The sequence below is a fragment of the Dermacentor variabilis genome, chromosome 8 (assembly GCF_050947875.1).
Source record: "Dermacentor variabilis isolate Ectoservices chromosome 8, ASM5094787v1, whole genome shotgun sequence".
Taxonomy (NCBI): Eukaryota; Metazoa; Arthropoda; class Arachnida; order Ixodida; family Ixodidae; genus Dermacentor; species Dermacentor variabilis.
Genome location: NC_134575.1, coordinates 89,073,026 through 89,095,490, shown reverse-complemented (window position 1 = coordinate 89,095,490; position 22,465 = coordinate 89,073,026). Strand labels below are relative to the sequence as shown.

General features: G+C 49.5%; 1 protein-coding gene and 2 non-coding genes across 3 annotated transcripts in view; all 3 read left to right on the top strand.

Moving 5' to 3' along the window:
• LOC142590394 (uncharacterized) overlaps positions 1-22,465 on the top strand; it is a 115,665-nt gene that overhangs the window by 26,722 nt on the left and 66,478 nt on the right. The window lies entirely within an intron of this gene.
• On the top strand, positions 9,395-9,467 carry TRNAF-GAA (transfer RNA phenylalanine (anticodon GAA)). The gene has a single exon. It is a non-coding gene; the product is annotated as a tRNA-Phe (tRNA).
• On the top strand, positions 18,994-19,066 carry TRNAF-GAA (transfer RNA phenylalanine (anticodon GAA)). Its single transcript has one exon. It is a non-coding gene; the product is annotated as a tRNA-Phe (tRNA).

Below are 22,465 nucleotides of genomic sequence, written 5' to 3'. Positions count from 1 at the left end.
ACGCTCCTTGAAAAGGCCCCAGTGAATATCTCGACTCCGATAACGCAGTCCAGCGGGGGCCCCGACATGTATCGCCACAGCCCTGTTGACCAACGGCGAACAAACACATCGAGACTCGCCAGCTTTCGTACTGCGACCAACCGGAACGGCGACAGCGAAGGAGTCCATGGCGCCACCTTCAGGACAACAACAACAACAACACCTTCGCTTGCCCTCACCTTATCCTTGCTGCAATGCGATTTATGCTGAAAGTCAGAGCGACTTCGTTGTTTCCTTTGCAACATATCTATGCTACTGCGACACTGGACATTGATCACAGAGTAGAACTCCAAGACGTGTTACGATCGGCCAGGAGGCCTAGTGACCTCCTCGCCTCTCCAGCCCCGCTGCGACGAATCGCTTTGTGAGGCCAACAATGCTCCTCCTTCGGACAGCCCCACGGCGCAAGTAAGGCTAGCTACGTTTGGTGGACCGAGTGTTGTTATAGTTGGTTCACTGTCGCCTTCACGGACCAATTGGAGCAAGAAAACTCCTGGAAAAGGGTTTTCCTCGGGGTTCCCCCACGGATTCCGGTAATCGTCGCGGTCGTTTGACAGACGCGGCGGCTAACTGCGTAGTCAGCTCAGGAACCAAGACATGCCAGCACGAGCCTAGCATGACAAACCCGGTCTACGAGCTCCCACTCTGTTCGGTGCGTTCAGTGAAACAAAGGGGCGGGAACGAGAGTGTGGACCCTCGCCCTCAAAGGTGACCTTGAGGCAGGGGGGGTCCGTTTTCGGCTGCTGTGTGGGCTTCGTTTTCAGTCGTGCTAGACTGACGAAATGTAACGTTCTCCACCCTTCGTGTAGGCATTGTAAATCCATATTCCTCGTACTCGGTGAGAACAAGTTCCTCCCTTCAACGACGTCCTTAGCGTGGATGAGTCGGACGACGGCATGGGCCAACTACCCCTTAGTGAATGCCCGACCCCAACTCTTCCACACAACGTTTGTACACTTGGTAAAAGTATGATTGAATAGTATATAGGTACTATACAGACTATTTCGTTTCCTAATATTTTTTTTTTCGTTTAGACTAAAGAAAAGAAACATGGTGGGAAGGGGGGAGTAAAGGGAAGGTAGCTGACCAGATTTGTGAGTAAAGTACACTATCTTCTATCTGTTTTCTTCGTTTCTTCATCTCACATTGCGAATCGACCGACCCGAGAAGAATGCTTGTCAAACATTGAAACATTGGCGAAATCAAGGAGGACTGCGTAACTATATTTAACTTTTGATGGCATTGTGGCAGTGACCCGCTTTGCGCACAATTACAAATCTGGCTTGCGAGCCGTCAAAATACGCAAGAGCGAAAGGTTGGTGTAGAGGTAATCTTTAAACTTCCCGCGCCATTTCCTGCGTGACGTCATGGATTGTGATAGCGCCTCGTGTTCTCTAGTGAATTGTCTTATTCATTTTTTTTTTTCGGGACGGAAGGAATACATTGCATTCCGAGTGAACTAGACCGGACGTAGGAAGTTTGACTAACTTGTTCTGCCAGAATACGAGAAAATAAAGATTAGTATTATTACCGACATTAAACTGACTCAACGATGCTGCGGTGCGGCCGCGGAATTCAAAGATATGGAAGGTTGGCCTTTTCTTCTTTCTTTGTTATTGGTATTTACAAATACCAATGTCTCAGACATGAGACATGGCAGGAGTGAATAAGTACACACTAATGCAACATACAATCAACATCTCACACGTATAAAGGCAAGTTTCCTTACAAAACCCTCATGTCGCGTAGGTTGGTCCACGTTTCAATGGTAAAAATGCTAAGAAAGAAAATTTTTAAGTATCTAAGTAATATCTAAAGAAAACAATATTCAGAGTATAACTTCGATCGTGTACTACCCGCTGAAGGGAGAGCACAAATGGCAGAGGTACATGGGCGGAAACATAAGAATGCGCAATGGTGTGCAGAATTACAGTGCTTTCACAGATGCGTCTATGTGTCAAAGGCTCAAGTGACAAAAGGCGAGTAAGCAGCGAGAGGGATAAATTGCGATCAAGTCGATTAAAATGCGATATGATATGCTCTAATAACCAATGTTCTTTTGCGCCAAACAAATGAACATTCTAGAAAATATCTCACCAGACAACGCTGGTTGAGCGTTTCTCTGTAGCGTCCGTTTAAAAGACGCAGTCAGAATATAACACCCTTCGGCACAATGTGGACATACGTCGGGGCACGTGTGATTTCGTTCTTGCGTAAGCGTTTAATTATTAACCGCATCACACCTCTCACAACGACGCGACGGTCATTTTCACTCTGAAAGACTCTTTGTGTCTGCACTTGCAAAACATTATTCATGCGTCGTGCCCAAAGCCACGCTCCGCACGCCGACCGACATCCGCGATCGCGACAGCGGTCAACTCCTGAAGGGCATTGTGACGTCACGAACGACGCGACGAAGAAACACGTGTTCACTCAACTCCGTTCTGTGCCGGCGTCTTTCAATTGCATGGTGTTTGGATCCGACTGCTGGTACGATCTGTTGGGAACTCGGCGCTGACGCCCGTGGTTGTACCTGGGTCGCAAGCCCCAAGGGTAGCGTTGGCCTGGCGGCCTGGGGTACAACTCGAAGCATCCGAAGGTCCCGGCAAAGCATGAGTCGACTGGTAACAACGAAACAACTTGTTTATTTTAACATCGCAAAGAGTTGGCGGTCAGGTTTGACCGAAGTAGAGAGACGGGAGAGCACTTCACTCAACGGAAGAAATCGGAGCCCTCCTCTGGCGTCCGGGGGCAGCTGTTTTTATACTCTCGCAGTTGAGGGCAAGAAGGAACCCCTCAAAAGACGAGCACGTGAATGTACAATGGGCTAATGGTGACGCACACTGTCGTAGCGATGCCGTAGCACCATGTCGTGGCGCTGCGCACGATCTCGTAGCACCTGGTCGTGGCGCTGCGCAGCACACTGTCGTGGCGCTGCCGGTCGGACACAATGACTGTAACGAGAAGATGGTCCCTGCTTTGGCATCGCCTGTTTCGGGCACAATGACTGGAACGAGATCCATGCTTTGGCATCGCCTGTTTCGGGCCCAATAACTGGAAGGAGATCCCTGCTTTGGCCTCGCCTGTTTCGGGCACAATGACTGGAACGAAATCCCTAGGCGGTCGCATCGCCGCAGACGCGCCTGGAAACACCTGGCGATGAGTGTTGCGGTGACGACGATCGGGCCAAAATGTCCGCCGCCCCGCCGCCGTCGCGCCGGCAAAACCACGTGTCGCAGGCGAAACGCAACAGACCGCCCCGCCGGGGAAAGGAGATCCCGATGGACAGGGGACTGCATCCGCTGTCCGGAGGGATGTCGCTCGATGATGCTCATAACCGAAGTCGGGCGTCCCTTGACGTTTCTTGAGCGCAGCGCACAGAGAAGGCCTCGTTCTCTCGTTCAGGTTCGCACGGGACACTGCAAAGTGACTTCGGGAGAGTTCACATTTTTGTTCTCGTTCCCGGCAAGCGTTAGAACTACGCTGAAAACTCAACCGCTCAGTCAGCAAGCACGGCACAACCCTCACTAAGCCCTGCCAGGCTCTTTCCCCTTTTTATACCACTGCCTAGTTCCTTACAGTAGTCTAGCATCACTCAGAACGCGTCCACAAATTGAAAAATTGCACTAGAAAGCATATCATCACTTTGAAACACTAAACAAAAGCAATATGTTAAAAAAAAATCCTGCCTCAGGAAGAAAAACATCAGTAACAAACAATTTTGAGGCTGATTCCTACGTTAGGGGCTTCGACTTAAGCCATCGGCGTTACCGTTGAGACTCCCCTTTTTGTAACGCACCTCAAAGGAATATTGTTGTAAAGCGAGGCTCCAGCGCAGGAGGCGGCCATTTTTGGGAGAGATGGTCTGCAGCCATTGGAGAGGGCAGTGATCTGTCTCAATGATAAACCTCGAGCCGGCTAGATAGCATGACAATTTCTGAACGGCCCACACGAGACATGCACACTCTTTCTCGGTGGCGCTATACGCCTGCTCACGACTGGTCAGCTTACGACTAGCATACAGGACGGGGTGTTCTACTTCTCCATTTTCCCGTTGGCACAGTACAACGCCCATGCCTCGCTCACTAGCATCGCACTGAACAATGAACCCTTTTGTATAGTCTGGCGATCGTAGCACAGGCTGGCTTGTTAGGGCACTCTTTAGGGCGCTAAAAGCTCTTTCCTTTGTCTCGTCCCAGACGACTGTTTGAGGCTCTGTCTTTCTTAGAGCATCCGTCAGGGGAGCCGCGATATCAGAGTACCTAGGGATGTACCTCTGATAGTAGCCGGCGACACCTAAGAACGACCGAATATCGGTCTTTGTGCGCGGTTGCGGAAAGTCTCGCACAGCGGCCACTTTTATTTCAGAGGGGCGGCGACGACCCTGACCAATCACGTGACCGAGGTAGACAACCTCGGCCTGTGCTAACTGGCACTTAGGAGCCTTTACTGTCAAGCCTGCTTCGCGCAGGCGGGTTAGCACTGCCCGCAAGTGTGTCATATGCTCAGACCAGGATGCGGAGAATATCGCTACGTCGTCTAGATACGGTAAAGCGAATCCTTGCTGTCCCCGCAACACTTTATCCATGAGACTTGAAAAACAGTATGGCGCGTTCTTCAAACCAAAACTCAACACTTTAGGACGGAATGTTCCCATTGGTGAAATGAACGCCGCATACCTACTAGCCTCTTCTGTAAGTGGAACCTGCCAATAACCCCTGACAAGATCTAGGGTGGAAATAAACTGAGCGCTACTAACTTTCTCAAGGCGCTCCTCGATGTTAGGGATCGGATAAATTTGATCCTTAGTGATGAAATTAAGCCTGCGGTAGTCGACGCAAGGACGAGGTTCCTTGCCCGGTACCTCAACTAAAATCAAAGGGGAGGTATAATCACTCTCACCTGCCTCAATAACACCGAGCTGTAGCATTTGCTTTACCTCCGCCTCCATAATATCGCTCTGGCGGGGTGACACCCGATACGCCTTGGATCGTACTGGCTCTGTGGAGGTAAGTTCTATATCATGAGTAAGTACAGAAGTCCTACCAGGCCTCTCAGAGAACAGACCTTGAAACTCTTGTAATAGCTGGTGTAGTTCGGTTTTCTGCTCAGGCGACAGCGGTGCTTTACTGATAAGGTCACTAATGACTTGACCGGTGTCTTCCCTGTTCGTCACTGAGCCTAGTCCCGGAAGCTCGACCGGAAGCTCTTCAGGAACGTTTACCATCATGCACACCACTGCTTCCCTTTGTCTATAAGGTTTGAGCAGATTACAGTGGTAAACTTGCTGTGCTTTCCGCTTTCCTGGCAGACTTACCACGTAGTTAACGTCCGACAGTTTCTGAACAATTCGCGCTGGGCCCTCCCACTGCACGTCTAGTTTGTTGTTTAGCGATGTGCGCAATATCATGACCTCATCGCCAACCTCAAAACGACGGGCCCTGGCTGTCCGATCATAATAAACCTTGGCCCTCTGCTGGGCCTTTGTCATTGCTTCACCTGACAACTCCTGTGCCCTTCTTAAGCGTTCGAGGAGCTTAAGCACGTACTCCACCACGACTGGGTCGTCGCCCCTACCTTCCCATGATTCTCGAAGCATGCGAAGCGGAGATCGAAGCGAGCGACCGTACACCAGTTCAGCTGGCGAAAACCCCGTAGCCGCATGCGGCGCGGTCCTTAAAGCAAACATCACCCCAGGCAGACACAGCTCCCAGTCAGTTTGATGTTCAAAACACAAGGCTCTCAACACGCGCTTCATGACGGAGTGGAGCTTCTCAACGGAATTCGACTGTGGGTGGTACACTGAGCTGTGTAGCAGCTTTACCCCACACCTTTCGAGAAAAGTTGTCGTCAAAGCGCTAGTAAACACTGTGCCCTGATCTGATTGAATTTCTGCAGGAAAACCAACTCGCGCAAATATGGACAGTAGTGCATTAACTATCTCAACTGAGCTGAGTTCTTTAAGCGGCACTGCTTCAGGGAACTTTGTCGCTGGGCAGATCACAGTCAAAATGTGTCTGTACCCCGTGGCTGTTACCGGCAGAGGTCCCACTGTATCAATAACGAGCCGTCTAAAAGGCTCCGTAATGATAGGTACCAATTTCAACGGCGCCCTCGATTTGTCCCCTGGTTTGCCCACCCGCTGACAAGTGTCACATGTCCTCACGAAATGGTCTGCGTCCCGAAAACACCCTGGCCAATAGTACTCTTGCAAGAGACGGTCCTTAGTTTTCTTAACTCCTAGGTGTCCGGACCACGAACCCCCATGTGACAAGCGCAACAGATCCTGACGATAGCATTGAGGCACGACCAGCTGGTCGAACTCCACTCCTCGGCGGTCTAGATACTTCCGGTACAGGACTCCACCTCTTTCCACAAAACGCGCAGTTTTCCTGGCGATACCTTCTTTGACATTGCAGCGCACGTTTTCCAGGCTGCCATCCTTTTTTTGTTCGGCTATCAAAGCCGTCCGGCTGACTTTTAGCAACCTATCAAGTCCGTCTGACGTAGGCGCGATGAGCAAATCAGTAGATAGCTCTTCTAACTTTCCCGCGTCGGGATTTTCCTCTCCAGTATCTGGCGCCTTCAACGCTACAGACTCAATTCTATTCTGTTCGGGCGTGCTCTGAATATCAGCTTGCTGCGCCTCTGACCCTTTTTCGTTGTTTGATAACGTCGGCCCCGCAACTACCGCCTTTGCAGCGAGCTCCCGAACCTTCGATCTGGTTAAGGCCTGAACACTAGCTTCACCAAACAAAAGCCCCTTCTCGCGCAGGAGGTGATCGGACCTGTTTGAAAATAGGTACGGGTACTGGGGTGGCAGCATAGATGACACTGCCGCCTCCGTCTCAAGCGCTCCGAAAGGTCCTTCAATAAGCACTTTTGCTACCGGCAGACACACGCTATGAGCTTCCACGGCTTGCTTGATCCACGCGCACTCGCCCGTGAACATATGGGGTTCTACGTAAGACGGGTGAACTACATCCATCGTAGCTGCGGAATCGCGAAGCACTCGGCACTCTTTCCCGTTTACGAGGAGGTCTCGCATGTAAGGCTCGAGAAGCTTCATGTTCTCGTCAGTGCTGCCTATTGAAAAAAAAACAACTTTTGGTGTTGTTTCCGGACACTGCGCCGAAAAGTGACCCGGCTTCTGGCACGTATAACACAAGCGCGCTCGCCTCATCTCGAACCGCTTTCTGCGTTTGGCTGCCGCCGTCTCTTTACGTTTGGTCGGACTGCTTTCGCTCGCATCCGCACTACGCGTGTCCCCCTTTAATCTCATGGGTGTGAACTTTGGCCTCTCAAACTTCGAGCCAAATTCACCCTTTTGACCGTCCTTAGCTCCGCGAGCTCGACGCGTCACAAACTCCTCGGCTAGCTCAGCGGCTCTAGCCACCGTACAAACGTCTGGCCTATCCAAGACCCAGTATCGCACGTTCTCCGGTAACCGACTATAAAACTGTTCTAGCCCGAAACACTGCAGAACTTTATCGTGGTCACCAAACGCTTTCTCTTCTTTGAGCCACTCCTGCATGTTCGACATAAGCCTATACGCAAACTCTGTATATGACTCACTTCTGCCTTTCTCATTTTCCCGAAACTTCCGACGGAACGCCTCCGCAGACAGCCGGTACTTTTTTAGCAGACTCGATTTTACTTTGTCGAAATCCTCTGCTTCCTCTCTATCCAAGCGAGCGACTACGTCGGCCGCCTCGCCGGGTAACAAAGTGAGCAAGCGCTGTGGCCACGTTTCCCGAGAGAACCCCTGCTTCTCGCACGTTCGCTCAAAGTTAACCAGGAACAAACCAATGTCCTCTCCAAGCTTAAACGGCCGCATCAGGTCCGTCATTTTGAACAATACGCGTTCTCCTGCACCGTGTGCCTGACTTCCATTACGAGCGCGTTCCATCTCTACCTCGAGACGCTTCATTTCCAAAGCGTGTTCGCGCTCTTCTTTTTTCTCTTGTTGCTCTCGCTTTTTCTGTTCTTTACGTTCACGCTCTTCTTTTTCTGTCTCCCTCTCTTCAATAGTCTCAAGGCATTCCGACAGCTCGTCATCCTCAGCCTCTAACTCAAGAATAGCCTTTAGCAGTTCAGGTTTTCTTAGTTTGTCTGAGACATCCAGACCCAACTCTCTTGCAAGCTCCAACAATTTCGGTTTGCGCAACGACTTCAAATCCATGGCTGCTCTGAATGCTGCTTTCTCTACTGCTTACTATTGTCTTGCCGCAAACTAACCCGGCAGCAACGACAACCACAATTACCAGCTCTGTTTCTGACACTAACAAAAAGCCTGGCAAAGCTCAGAAGAAGAAAGTCCCGCACTCACCAAACCTCGCAGTCAAGAGTTCCGCGCAGTCGTTCCGCTGCAGGCAACCAGTCGTCACACAGGGCTCGTTGCACTGCTCCCGGATCGTCGTTGAGCTGCTCAGCATACAGTCAACTGCATCTCTTTGCTGCTGGCCTCCGTTGTCGTGATCTCGCCGCTGGCAGACAGTTGTTTGAAGTCGTAGGCGATCTCACCGCTGGCAACCAGATGTTTGGGATCGCGACACTGGAGCGATCGGATGGGAACTCGGCGCTGACGCCCGTGGTTGTACCTGGGTCGCAAGCCCCAAGGGTAGCGTTGGCCTGGCGGCCTGGGGTACAACTCGAAGCATCCGAAGGTCCCGGCAAAGCATGAGTCGACTGGTAACAACGAAACAACTTGTTTATTTTAACATCGCAAAGAGTTGGCGGTCAGGTTTGACCGAAGTAGAGAGACGGGAGAGCACTTCACTCAACGGAAGAAATCGGAGCCCTCCTCTGGCGTCCGGGGGCAGCTGTTTTTATACTCTCGCAGTTGAGGGCAAGAAGGAACCCCTCAAAAGACGAGCACGTGAATGTACAATGGGCTAATGGTGACGCACACTGTCGTAGCGATGCCGTAGCACCATGTCGTGGCGCTGCGCACGATCTCGTAGCACCTGGTCGTGGCGCTGCGCAGCACACTGTCGTGGCGCTGCCGGTCGGACACAATGACTGTAACGAGAAGATGGTCCCTGCTTTGGCATCGCCTGTTTCGGGCACAATGACTGGAACGAGATCCATGCTTTGGCATCGCCTGTTTCGGGCCCAATAACTGGAAGGAGATCCCTGCTTTGGCCTCGCCTGTTTCGGGCACAATGACTGGAACGAAATCCCTAGGCGGTCGCATCGCCGCAGACGCGCCTGGAAACACCTGGCGATGAGTGTTGCGGTGACGACGATCGGGCCAAAATGTCCGCCGCCCCGCCGCCGTCGCGCCGGCAAAACCACGTGTCGCAGGCGAAACGCAACAATGGCTAGCGCGATTACAGGGACTCCTTCCCGTTCGGCCGAAATAGCTCAGTTGGGAGAGCGTTAGACTGAAGATCTAAAGGTCCCTGGTTCGATCCCGGGTTTCGGCACGTCTTTTTTTTTTCTATGGCTATATATATATATATATATATATATGCGATTCATAAACCGTACTTAGCAATAACTCAATTTTCCGTTCTTGTTGGCCGCGCCAACCGGCAGATATGGGCAATGTGTACGTTTGAACCAGGAAGTTTCAAGTTGTAATATCTTGATCGCGACTTGTAATAGGCTGCAAACATTTCAGGACCATCCGGCCGGCGCCAGTATTGCTAGGCAGTTAGAACGTTCTTTGGTAAGTGAGTTTTGCTCCCAAGTGTGTGAGAAAGTTGCGTACGAAATATCATCGCATGAGGCGTGTTTCTTGCATCTGAACGCACCGACAACTTGTGTCAACAGTCAAACACGAGAAAGAAGAAATGCTTTTTTTTTTTGTTCCCCCTTGGCAGCTTTCAGAGGCGAGGTGATCGAAAGTTTGCTGGCATCATCAACACAGTGCTGCCACAGCGCTTATACAAGGGCGTGCATGATTGTGTGTGGTTTACACATCTTTACCATAACGCTGTTGTTGTTTATCCTCACACCTACAGTGCGACAGCTGGAATGCCTAACGTGGCTGCGCGAAGGCGTTATGGTAACGTGTTGCATGTAATACAAGTTTCTTTCTGTTTTATTCCTACAATAATATATCGAACGCGCCGCTTCTCGTGTATTTTATTTGTGTATCAAACGCTTTTAGTGGTTTCATAATGCACTTTTAGGCGATATGACAGTTGCTCGGTCGCATTTTGTGCGCTGATAAAGTATTTCAAGCACTTCGAGAGTGAGCCCTGGCTGCTTTACGCTTGAACTCATAACCATGTTGAAGTATGTAAGCTATACACAAATATGACGTCTTACAAGAGAAAGAAAAAAAAATGAAGGAAAAATAGAACGCAAAAGATAAAGCCTCCGAAATCCTGTGCCAATTGCACCGTGCATCATGCACACGGACTTCAAATAACATCGCAAAAATAACTCGCACGAGTTGTCTTGGAGTACGCGCGAAAAGACTAACAAAACGTTCGCCGTTTTTTCTACGATTCATTTTCTTTCGTCCTTTTTTTCTTTTTTTTTTTTCGTTAGGCGCAGATTTCCTCGTTTCGCCAATCCTCTCACCTTTCAGAAACAACTTCCGCACGCGGCCTCGCAATGTTAGTGGAAAGATTGCGCGGGGTCACACGTGACCTGCAGGATTTGCCAGCCGCCTCGAACGGGAAGGAACGGGGATCTTTGCGACTGAGGACAGGTTTCTCAAATTATGAATGAGAGAGACAGAGAGGGAGGCCGATGCAGTGTCCGTGTTCGATGTCCTTCCGGGTGTCGGCGCTGGGTTGTTTTAGGTTGGAGTCGGCGTCGGCTGGGTCGGGTCGTGCGGAAGTGATCATCTCGTCACGGCTGCGCGACCGCGACATTGGCTGCATGCCTGTCAATCACGCTGGCTCGCGCGGTCTCTCTACTCCTGAAACCCTCCCCCTCCGTACGTGTAAACGTAGGCGTCGCCATTGTTGTGTTCTTGCGACCTCTCCCTTCGGCCCGCTGTTCCTTGCCTCCCGTTTAGCTTCTCGATCATCCGCGGCCGCTGTTCCGCTGCGACGGGACGCAATTCGTTGTCGCTTGAATAGGTGGCTTTAATGGAGGTGCCGATTGCTTTTTGCGACTCCCGCCATCCTCCGGCTATAGATTGTACGTGTTCTCGAGCTTTTCTTTTTTTTTTTTTAAATCTATTGTTAATACGTCACACTGCGCGATGCTGTGCCAGCATCAATTACGACGTCCATGGAAAAGGGAGGGGGGGGGGGGAGGCAAAAGCAACCAGAGTAGTTTTGTATTTTGCGGTACGAGCATCGAGTGACACTCGTGTATCTTTTTTTTTTTTTTTTAACGCAGCACTTCCGGTTCACCTCCTGAGACGAGCGGGGAGGAAATTCAAGATAAATCAGAAAAAGAAATTGTCAAAAATATGGTACAGTAGGAAATTCGCGGGTTTCATTATAGATGTGATATTAGAGCGTACGTTTAGTTACAAGTTGAGTTACTGAATTGTCTGGAATATTTAGAATTGATTAGAAAACACCAAAGCACAGGATCGCAGACGTTAGGGACCCGCCACGTGAGCACGACTTTGGCAAAGTTCATGGAAACCCGGAAGTAGAAAGCGGAAGTAATGACATCACTAATGACGTCGCACACAAGGAGGCGTCACAATATTTAGCCGGCTAATTAATGGGAAACTGCTGCCTCCGAGTTCGGTTCGTGCATTACGTTCGCCTAAAGTTAACAGGAAGAACGCCTTCGCCCAGGTGCGAGTGGCACTATAAGAGACACCTAAGTAAAAATTTTTTTTTAATTTGCTTATTTATTTCCAAAGCACTTCCACGTATACTTCCTCTGGTACGCAATGTGCTCAATTCTCCTGCCATTGGGTCCGTTGTTGAAAACTGTGCGGCAACTCTTGCAGAGGGATGACCCTCAGTGCCTCCGTTGTTTTCTTCTCTCCACATCGCGAAAACGCTTGCCTCCTTCAAAGGGACGATAAAGAGATATAATAAATATGCTTACATTGATAAGGTAAACTTTGAAACAATGCTTTCGTTAATTTCGCAGTAATATGGGTTGATTACTAGTAAAGAAAATGAAGGTCAAACTCAAACGTCCCCTTGTTGAAGTTCGTGCCGGAAACCCCAGCACCGGTTTACGTCAGAGTGACGTAACAAATTTCAACGCATCTTGTCGTATTTTGGCCACTTTGGCGCGACAAGTATTCTTGAATCTTGTAAAGTTCATTCTTTAGGTCACTTAGTATACAGTATAGATGAATGAATCATTCGTTCTGGAAAGCTATATTTTTCAAAAGTATTTCACGCACACACATGAAACATATATGAAAAGAACCACAAACTCACCAAGTTTGTATTGTGTTGACGTACCTTGTTTACGCGTACCCCCCTACCGCATTCCTTAATCGAGCTCAAAGAACGCATCAGTGCAGCAGCACATACAATTGATAGGACTATATATGCTAAACAAAATGTATGGAATGAGCTCGATTATCGTCTGGATGCGTGTCCTGTCACCAAAGGGGCACACATTAAACATTTGTGGAGGGCGTCTAAACTTGGTGTGTTTGTGGTCTTTTCACGTATCTTTCACGTGTGTACGTGTAATACTTTTGAAAATGTAGCCTTTTCTAAACGAATGAATCATTTATGCTAGAGCCCTGTACAATGTGGTCAATGGGGTAGCCAGGAATTTTTTGTACGCTCCGGGGCAGGTGGGTGTGGTGGTGGGGGGGGGGGGGGGAGGGGCGTGTGGGTGTTCACGCAGGTCGTTTTGTGCCTGGTAATCTTTGGTACACAGAAATTTCGGGGGGAAGGGGGGAGAAGCGGGGACAAGAATGTGGTCTATCTTTACGGCTTAAAAATGAAATAGGGCCCCATGCCAGAACCGCCTGTATCGCGCAAGGCCCGTGCACGCTGCTTTGTGACTTCATGCTACTATAGGCCCGAAATGTACACTGCCAAGACTGGCGTGACGAATGCGCTGACGTCAGAATCACCGCTGCTTACTACGGAACATCTACATTAGATTCCATGGCAGTGGGCGCAGGCAGCATGACGTCATGGATCGTCAGGGAGGCGTTGCCCGAGCGGATGCCACCGAAATCTGTGACGTCATGACGAGCGGGTGCGCAAAGTTCAAGGCGGCGTCGCCACCCGTCTTTCGTTTCTGCGTTCCTTTCTGGCTTACCAACCGACCCGCTTCTCACGCAGTAACACATGACTTTTCGGTGCTGTACAAGAATAATTTAATAACACACATCAAATATTTGTGTCCGCTTACCGTCCCGCTAAGCTCTCGGTTCACTTTAGGCGATAAGAGGTCGTGGGGAGGACGAAGTTACGGGCTTGTACAAAGGTTGAGCCGAGACTGCGTTGTCATCTTTCTTTCTTTTTTTTGTCTGGAAGTGCTGCATGCTCAGTGGTGCAGATGCCGTTCACCTGAGTTCCGCAGATTGTGACGTTTTATTCCAGCTATACATCGTGCGACTGCTTGGCCACTTAACGTAAAAAAAGGAAATGCTGACTGACTACATGATCTTAGGGTAAAAAAAATAAGATAAAATGAACGAGTGCTCCGATAAAAAAGAAAAATTCATGAACGAACGGAACTTGATGCAGACATGTTATTCTTAATTTCCGCCAGCGCAATATTGACTTACACGGCTGACATGAGGCTCAAAAGAGAGAAATGCAGGGCGCAGACAAATGTTCCCGCAAGAACGCTATTTGGTCAGCTGACGTGGCGATATAGTGTAGCGCGCACAGCACGCACTTTAAAGACTAGGGAGAGTATCTCAAGCGTAAAGGGGCCGATTTGCTCCTAAGGCATTCACTCGTATACAAAATTTTGCACCCTTTGGGGCTTATCTTAAATATATCGGGCCTTTCGGTTTCCTTTCTTCTCGCTCATTACATTACGAGAGCCTCGAATTCGGCAACATTGATGCGTTCAGGTAGCATGTGTGGATTTCGTGACCAGTTGCCGTCCTCCAAGTATAGATCACGTTCTCGTGACGCATGCGGCAGAAAGGATGTCATCCAGTGCCTTTAGGTTTGTGAGTGGTGGCGCTGGCTAACACTCCCAGGGTTAACACGAGGAAAGCGGGAGATGGAAATTCAAGACGACGAGCAAAACGAGAACAACGTAAAAGTGGGAGTCACCGTTTAGAAAAGTGTACTTGTCTTTTTCAAGGCGACATGTGAAAGCCTTGAAAACACCTTGAAAAAGACAAGTCCACTTGTCGAAACGTTGGCTCCCGCTTTTACCTTGTTCTCGTTTTGCTCGTCGACTCCCAGGGTTAGTTCTAGCAGGAAAACATAAATACCCCAGAAAGTGGATGGGAAAACGGCGCCCCGGTAGCTCTATTGGTAAGAACATCGCACGCGTAATGCGAAGATGTGGGCTCGTATCCCACCTGCGGCCAGTAGTTTTTTCATCCATTTTCATTTACATTAATTTATCATTTCTTTAATTCAATTAGAATGTACAAGTAATTTTCTCTATGTTGTCCTTGGTGTCCTTGTATCTTGGCTTCTTAGGATATGTACCCCTATTGCAAAATCCATATGCCCCATAACTCCCGTATCCAATAATGCCGTGTGAAACATATAGGGTCCCATACAAAAACCCGTTTTTGCTATATGTGATATGATGTTATTGGATATATTATTAACTGAAATCGGGCCCCTCGGCTCGGTTCGCTTTGTTTACGTTCGCACGCACACACAAACACATGCACGCACGCACGCACACATATTTATGAAGTGCCCCGAGCGGCCGGTCGCGCGACCGTTTTGCGTGCGTTTACGGGTTTCTGTCACACTCGGAAAAACACTTTTATGTAGCAGGTATTAAGGAACACAAAGCTGTATCGGGAGTTTTTCGTGTCGCTTTACAATTTCCTCATAGACACTTTTCATCTGAATTAATACTATATAAACATTAATAAAATTAACATTAATTAATTAAAACAAAGGGAAAACGAAAACAATGCGCGAGGAATCATTCATTGGACGTCTCGACTACCAACGGCGAAATGCACACATGACCAAACGAGGTTCGATGGACGAGAGCACATTTGCGCAATGCGTCCGGCGTTCAGCCAGAATATAGGCTGTCTCGGCATTTTTCTTTGCAGCCCGTCTCTTCATCGCCATCTTATTATTCACGACACCACTTCCTTTTCCGGCTCGATGCGATTTCAGTGCGGCGGCTTTCGCCCCCCACTCCGCTGCCGCCCATCGCAGCGCGCGACAACAGCCGGGACTCTTCTACTGGGCCCCAGCGTTCCACCGCGACGTGGGCAGGCCGCGACTTCGCCGAAGAGCCGCTGAGGCGCCGACAAGCGGGCCGGCAGCGGCGGGCCACAAAAGCGAGCACGCAGCCACCCGCGGCAGCGGCCCTTTACCTCATCCCGAAAAAGAGCGCCTCTCCGAGGTGTCACGCCTGTGGCCGTTGTTGTTGGGGAATGCGTCGGCGGAACAAATTTCGATTAGCGCGGCCTGGGGGTGCGGCCACACTGAGACACTCAATAGGGCAGTTAATTGGAGAGATTTAGATAAGGAGACGCAAGCGCCTTGCGTACGCAACAACTACACGGGTCACGGTACTGCGCATGCGCAGACCTCAGCGTTCGGGTCTGCGCATGCGCAGTACCGCGGCCCCTGTAATTCTATATAGTGTGCAAGCCGCTTGCGTCCCCTAACCTAAAGCTCTCTAATAAGTCGCCAGAAATAACTTATCACGTAAATGGCCCGGAAGGCCCCGCCCCGTATTCACGAAACTAAGCAAGAGATTGCATAAATAAAACAAGAAGTGGCGTCTTAAGAAATGCCGATATCAGAAATTTGTAAAATGCACCAACCAAGACATCTAAACCGGACGCAATTCATGCGCAGGGGACGTGAAAGCGCTTTGATGCGGTTTGACGTATTGTTAATGCGCTTGCAGGTCGTGAGTAACCGTGCGTACTTGCATTCGGGCACTTTTTGCTGGAAATAATTATCGAATGAAAAAGCCAGAGCCGCGGCCGTATCGCACCTACATGTGTTGAAGTACACACCAATAGTGTTGTGGAAATTTTTGTTTCACTTCTCAAGTAGCTCAATAAGACGGTTGCATTTGTGAACGTATACTGCTTAATAATAATAATAATAATAATAATAATAATAATAATAATAATAATAATAATAATAATAATAATAATAATAATAATAATAATAATAATAACTTCTTTATTTCCATCAGTGATGGACGAGACTGCGGGAGAAAGTCGCTTTACAGGCAAGCGACTTGACTAGAGCACGCAACCTCCTTTACAAGGCAAACAGCGATTGAACAGGAGATATATACATAGCAATTAACTACACGTGAAATATGCACAAAAAATAAACGTAAACGCAAAAACACCAATTTGATGAAAAACGTTCTTCACTTATTTAAGAAAGATTGAGTGACAATACGTTCACGTAAAGCTCGTACATCAGTTATATAAATATCAAGAATTGATTTCAGAAACAAATTTAAAAGTGTTGGTAGTGTGCATGATATCTTTTGTGTAGAATAACTGGCTCGCGGAGTAACCACCTTCCACTGTTCCGTACGCCTTGTGATGTAAGAATGTGTGTTCCTGGTGGGATTAGATAACTCATGAAGAAACTTTAAATTCTCCTTTACCTCCCGTTTGAAAGCTTGACTTAACTTGTAATTATAAAGGTTAAACACGGGTATTATATTTGCTTTCGCAAGTAAGTCTGATGTGGGTGGGCATTTTAAGGTAAGTTAAATAGTGCTCGCAGAAATTTTTTTCTGAAGTATATGTATCTTCTCTAGATTCGTACGTGATGTGGTGCCCCACACGAGCAGACAGTAATAAAGTGTCGAAAAATATAGGGTGTTGGAAACGCATATTCTTGTTTCTGCGCCTTCCCATTTTTCCGAGTTTCGCGTTTCTAATTTTTCACTCATGAGATGCATCCGTGAGGGACGTGAAAATACTTCCGAACACTGAGAATTCTCGCCTACGACGACAACACTTTTACAGCGAAGCTGTTTATGTGGACCCTGTGACGTCGCTGTCGGACTTCGCTAAAAAGGGGCCACGTTACCTCATCATCATCATCATCAGCCTAGTTACGCCCACTGCAGGGCAAAGGCCTCTCCCATACTTCTCCAACTACCCCGGTCATGTACTAATTGTGGCCATGTTGTCCCTGCAAACATCTTAATTTCATCCGCCCACCTAACTTTCTGCCGCCCCCTGCTACGCTTCCCTTCCCTTGGAATCCAGTCCGTATGACCATCGGTTATCTTCCCTCCTCATTACATGTCCTGCCCATGCCCATTTCTTTTTCTTGATTTCAACTAAGATGTCGTTTACCCGCGTTTGTTGCCTCACCCAACCTGCTCTTTTCTTATCCCTTGACGTTACACCCATCATTCTTCTTTCCATAGCTCGTTGCGTCGTCCTCAATTTCAGCAGAACCCTTTTCGTAAGCCTCCAGGTTTCTGCCCCATATGTGAGTACTGGTAACACACAGCTGTTATACACTTTCCTTTTGAGGGATAGTGGCAACCTGCTGTTCATGATTTGAGAATGCCTGCCAAACGCACCCCAGCCCATTCTTACCTATACACCGTTTTTTCATGGGCGCCACCATATTGCTACGCAGTGGCGTCATCTATGAGCAGTCGGCACTTGGGCGAGCGCTCCGTTTTGCATGGTAGGTATACGTTCGGCGATAGTTCTGGCATTTGTGTTCGTGCTCTCGCGGTCTATTTAGCATGACGTGCGTCTTCTACGCGCTAAACGGTTCTGTGAGAAGTACTGAAGTGGTTTAAGTCGGTATGGCCGGACTTTCTGCTGGCATTGAAGCGGAAGAAGCAGACAGCGCGATATGCGCGAGCGTGTATTTGAGCCTACACTATTTGAGCATACTTGAGCCCTCAGAGATCAATTGTGTATTTTCTGAATGTTCCATTCACTAATGTGACCTTATTGCAGTGTTATCCTCTGGTTATAAGCAGCGGTTTAGGAGAAATGAAACATGCGCGACAATCGTAACAGCGTGGGTACCGTTCTGCTACGATAGGAGCTGTGATGTTACACTTTGACCAGCATTCAAACTGTTCGCTGCAGGTTACATCGTGTGACCACTTGGTTCGGTGGATGAGGTTTCCGCCCCTGAATAAAACAGTTTTGGCAAGTAATACTAGAAGAAAAATTCGTCCGTGTCCGGGACTCGAACCAGGGACCACCGCCTTCCCGGGACAGCCGCTCTACCATCTGAGCTAACCAGGTGGCTAGCAGATGACCGGGCAAAGTCGAATTTGTCAACAGCTCGAAGCAAAGGAAAGAGTTTCACGTAATAGTTCTGCGGAAATAGTTCTGCAGTTTCCGCAGAACTATTACATCAATCAAAAGGCCAGTATGCAGGGAAAGGGATAAATTGCGACCAAGTCGATTAAAATTCGATATGATATCCTCTACTAATCAATGTCCTTTTGCGCCAAACAAATGAACATTCCAGAGAGTATCTCACCAGACAGCAGTAGTATAGAGTTTAAAAGACGTGGTCAGAATGTAACACCCTGCGGCACAATGTGGACATACGTCGGGGCACGTGTAGTTTTGTTCTTGCGTAGGCGTTTAATTATTCACCGCATGACACCTCTCACAACGAGGCGAGGGTCATTGTAGCAAAGCAGTCAAGTTCACCGAGTATACTTGCACGATTCATTTCACTCTGAAGGACCCTTTGTGTCTGCACGAGCAACACATTATTTATGCGTCGTGCCCAAAGTCACGCTCCGCACGCCGACCGACATCCGCGGTCGCGTCGGTGGTCAACTCCTCAAGGGCATTGTGACGTCACGAACGACGCGACGAAGAAACACGTGTTCACTCAACTCCGTTCTGTGCCGGCGTCTTTCAACTGCATGGCTAGCGCGCTTACAGGCACTCCTTCCCGTTCGGCCGAAATAGCTCAGTTGGGAGAGCGTTAGACTGAAGATCTAAAGGTCCCTGGTTCGATCCCGGGTTTCGGCACGTGTTTTTTTTCTCTATGCCTATATTATTATTACTATTATTTCGCGATTCTTAGACCGTACATTGCAGTAACTCGCTTAATTTTCCATTCTTATTGATCACGCCTACTTGCTGATATGGACAGTAAGTTGTAAGTTGTAATAGAGTGCAAACATTTCAGGGCCATCCGGCCGGCACCAATATTGCTAGCCAGTTAGAACGCTCTTTGGTAAGTGAATTTTGCTGCTAAGTGCGTGAGAAAGTTCCGTACGATATATCATCACATGTGGCGTGTTTCTTGCATCTGAACACACCAATAATGTGTGTCAATAGTCAAACACGAGAAAGAAAAAAAAGATTTTTCTGTCCCCCTTGGCATCTTTCAGTGCCATAGACGGGGTGACCGGAAGTTTGCTCGCGTCATGAACACAGTGCTGCCACAGCGCTCATAAAAGGTCGTACATAATTGCGTGTGTGGTTTACACATCTGAAGCATAATTCTCTTGTCGTTTATCCTCACACCTACATTGCGACAGCTGGAATGCCTACCACGGAAGCGCGAAGGTGTTATGGTAATGTGCTGCATGTAACACAAGTTTCTTCATATTTTACTCCTATAATAATATATTGAACGTGTTTCTCGTGTATCTTATTTGTGTGCCCCTTTCCGGCGCAGCCGCTGTGCCATCTGAGCTAACCATGGAAATAATTCTGCAGTTTCCGCAGAACTATTACGTCAAACTCTTTCCTTTGCTTCGAGTTGTTGACAAACTCGACTTCACCCTGCCATCTGCTAGCCGCCTGGTTAGCTCAGATGGTAGAGCGGCTGCCCCGGAAAGGCGGTGGTCCCGCGTTCGAGTCCCGGGTTCGAGTCCCGGGTTCGAGTCCCGGGTTCGAGTCCCGGGTTCGAGTCGCGGATCAGGATGAATTTTCTTCAACTGCGAGGGTTTTCTTTCGAGGAAGGCGTATGGGTTTCTCTTGTAGCAATCGCTACGATTGCCGTGGTTGTCTCATTTTCCCCTAATTAAGCTGTACCTACATACACTGCCCGCGGCTGCAGCTCCGCTCACTTGAGCGAGGGTCTACAAGATTCCGCAAGGAACTCTAAAGGAAAGGATTACTTGAAGGCCAACCTGTCCTTCGCTCTTTCGGGCCACAGCCCGCTTTTCACAGGTCCTCGTGCGTAGGCAACCGTACCACCTCGAATGGCATCCCTCGCGCGCAGTCGTCGATGCCACACGCTTCTCCCCCGGCCTCCTCGTTCACGCTCCGCGGAAAGCTCGGGACGTCGGTGTTACAGGTCTTCGTGTCAGTGCGCGTAAGCACGTCGCACGGGAAACCCTCCGAGAGACGACGTGGGCAACGCTGGAGAGTCCGACTCGCCGCCTACCTGTAAACACGCGTTCGCTGGGGACAGGGACCATGCTTGTGTACACACACGGCGGAAGACGTCGCGTATGCTAAAAACAGCGGTGTCGCCCCCCGTGCACCGGCTGTCAAGAAGGAAAGGAACGACTTGTTTTTTTTTTCTTCTTCTTTCGAGGCGTCGCAGAACTGCGTGCCTGCTAGTGAGACACACGGGACGAAACTCCCGTACGTGTGTGTGTGTGTGCGGGGGGGGGGGGGGGGGGGCAAGCGATGACACCTCGAGCGCCGAGTGAGTCACGGCTGCCTGGTTTTGGGCCAGTTGGCAAGGCGCGGCCGAGCTGGCGGAACGTCGAGGAAGTGGCAGTTGGAAGACGCGGCGCCGTCGGCTGCCGGTTGATGTCGGAGACTCTGAGGCGATGCACCCGGAACAGTGCGCGCGCGTCAACGTTCGCGTCTGCTCCGCATGACGTGTACGTCAGCAATCTTGTCGAGGAGCTCGGTCTTGGCGCTTTATGACCCAAAGCAAGAATCTCATGTAAGAGAGAGGGGTTTATTTTTAAAGGAAATTGCGGAGAGGTCGGCCCGAGGTTGAATCCTCCAACCTGCTACGTATACTCTGCGTCTGGATGAAATTGGAAGGGAAGAGAAATTGTGGGACGAATGGCCGACGACGTGGACAGAAAGGTGCGAATAAATAGCCTTTCGTACGTATCTTTCACAGCAGCGAGTCAAGGCACGCGTGCTTTGCAAAAATGTGAGTCATATACAGGAATTGCTCTGCAAAAAACGGCTTGTGGTTTGGCTCTAGGGTCTCAATCAGTGGCGTAGCTCGGTCGTCTGGCACCCGGGGCCCATAGGTCTTCTGTCACCCCCCTCCCAGGGTGTAGCCGGCGGAAAGAGGGGTGTCTTCAGGCGTATATGACACCCCCCCCCCCGCACTGGCCCCTTGCACCCGGGGCCCACGGCCCCCCGGCCCCCCCTGTTGCTACGCCACTGGTCTCAATAGTATTTCTTCACTAAGTGGTCGATTACCGATTTTGGATAGGGAACGAGCCAGCGTCTTCCGTTCAGGGCTGCTGTGGCACGCTTGTTCTTCTTTTTTTTCCGCGAACGCCAGAATCTTAACACGGAGGTGTTCCTCCATTCGGAAGCCTATATGCATGCGAGCAAAAAAAACAAGGCTTGCATGTAGGCGCACTATCCTCCATGATCGGAATGCGGCTACCAGAACCGAGGACTGAACCCACGGCCATGTGCTCAAGAGCACAGCGCCGTAGTCACCGGACCACAGTGAATGGGTATTGGTGCCGGTGTACAGTCGCGTTTAATATTAGCTGCGCCACCGATGCCCGTCCGCGGTCGAAGGGACTGCAAGATTGCATGGCGGCTCTGACGCGTAGTAAAAGTTTGTTCAATAAATAGCAGTAATTGGAACTTTGTTTGCAAGTTATCGTGTGTCGGTGCCACCATGAAGTCTCGGAGGCCCTTGAACCATGTCCCGATCGGTGTTGCAGCTCACACTGAATTCGACTAGCTGTGCGCCGTGGTCAGTGTCGCGTGCAGACCATGAAGTATTCCTTCTTTTCTTTCTTTCTCCTTGCTTTCTTTTCTTCTTTTCCTTTTTTTTGCGTCGCTGGTTGTTGAGGGTACGTAGCCATGATTCGTCGACGAAGAGAGTAGCCAAATAAAGCTTTATTTCGCCCCACGAAACAAAAACCGATTAGAAATCCGTTTATAATAAAGCCTCGTGAACATCATTTGTGCCTACCTATTCTGCTGAGTTCCTGGTCCGTGAGGATTTCCCCTTCTTGTTAACAATCCTCACTTTCCCCTATCTTATGCCTCTCTCTCAGTCTGGTGCGTGAACTGCCAAGGCACCATTGCGGTCGTTATCTTCCTCGTGGAACCCTCGACTGACGCCTCCGTGCCTTTTTTAGAGCGCAGCTCTTTGGCGTCCGTTCCTGGGTTTCGCGTCGTCGTCGGCGTTGTCGTCGGCCTCGTAACCAGCTCCGCCCCCCTTTCATCCCCCCAGCGCTAGCAGCGACCGACTGA